This window comes from Hypomesus nipponensis, chromosome 10 (genome assembly GCF_054491055.1).
Source record: "Hypomesus nipponensis isolate SF chromosome 10, ASM5449105v1, whole genome shotgun sequence".
Lineage (NCBI taxonomy): Eukaryota > Metazoa > Chordata > Actinopteri > Osmeriformes > Osmeridae > Hypomesus > Hypomesus nipponensis.
This window is the reverse complement of record NC_140370.1, coordinates 16,941,221-16,942,500: the sequence shown is the minus strand read 5'-3', so window position 1 is coordinate 16,942,500 and position 1,280 is coordinate 16,941,221. Positions and strand designations below refer to the sequence as shown.

Below are 1,280 nucleotides of genomic sequence, written 5' to 3'. Positions count from 1 at the left end.
ACACACACACACACGGCTCTCTCTCTCACACACACACGGCTCTCTCTCTCACACACACTCCTCCATGCGCTGCTCTCTCCAGTCCTCCAGTGCTAGTGCATCAGGATCCTAGCAGCTCCCTGCCAGACACACGTCCTCTCTGTAAACATCACATGTTCTCAACTCAAACAGCAGCACGCAAACATGGATCTGTGTTCTGGAGACGAGACTGACCATTCAGCTGGTTATATCCCTCTGAGTCCAGGGCCTGCCTTTCTTTCTCTCCCTCTCCCTCTCTCTCTTTTTCTCCCTCTCTCCCTCTCCCTCTTTCTTTCTCTCTCTCTCCTTCTCCCTCTCTCTCTCTCTCTGTGTGACGTTAGCTAGGGATCCCAAGTTGCAAAAGTTCACAAACAGTTAAACGCTCCTCTGTCTCCTCCCCGTTTTCCCCTCCCTGCCTTGCTCTCTTACTCTCTCTCTCCCCCCTTTCACTCCCCATCCTCACTCTCTCTCTCTTCCACTTCCTCTCTATTTACTATCCCTCGCTGCTCCCCTCCTCCTTTTCCTCTCTCCACCTCTTCCTCCCTCTCTTCCTATCTCCCTCCCTCTCCCTCCTCCTCTTCCTCCCTTTCTCCCCCTCCTCCTCTTCTGTCTCTCCCTCTTTTCTTCCCTCCTCCTCCTCTTCCCTCCCTCCCCCTCCTCCACCCTCCCCCCTCCCTCCCCCTCCTCCTCCTCTTCCTCTCTCCCTCCCCCTCCTCCCTCCCTCCCTCCCTCCCTCCCTCCCTCCCTCCCTCCCTCCCTCCCTCCCTCCCTCCCTCCCTCCCTCCCTCCCTCCCTCCCTCCCTCCCTCCTCCTCCTCCCCTTCCCTCCCTCCCCCTCCTCCTCCCTCTCTTTCTCCCTCCCTCTCCTTTTCCTTCCCTCCCTCCCTCCCTCCCTCCCTCTCCTCTTCCCTCCCTCCCTCCCTCCCTCCCTCCCTCCCTCCCTCCCTCCCTCTCCTCTTCCCTCCCTCCCTCCCTCCCTCTCCTCTTCCCTCTCTCCTTGGGGTGTCCACCTCTTGTCTAGTTCATTTTCCGTCTCCCTTCAGCATGGCTCTATTAATAGCTGCTCTTGGATCCTGCCTCTCTGACAACGCGGGGGACAGGGGGGGGGGGGACAGGGAGAGGGAAAGAGTCTCTCTCTTCTCTATCAAGACCACAACAGTGCCGTTATCTCAGGTCTCAATATAACTGCTGTGGGTCTCGGACAGACAGACAGACAGACAGACAAGCAGACAGACAGGCAGACAGGCAGGCAGTCAGGCAAAC

General features: G+C 58.1%; 1 protein-coding gene across 1 annotated transcript in view; it reads right to left on the bottom strand.

The window, feature by feature from the left end:
* The window catches only part of LOC146272031 (activated CDC42 kinase 1-like), a 12,898-nt gene extending 12,600 nt beyond the window's left edge, over positions 1–298 (bottom strand). The window contains 1 exon segment of the mRNA XM_084707658.1: positions 1–298. This exon segment is cut by the window's left edge and continues 366 nt beyond it. The gene's annotated coding sequence lies outside the window, so the exon portion shown is untranslated.
* Between the last annotated feature and the right edge of the window lie 982 nt (positions 299–1,280).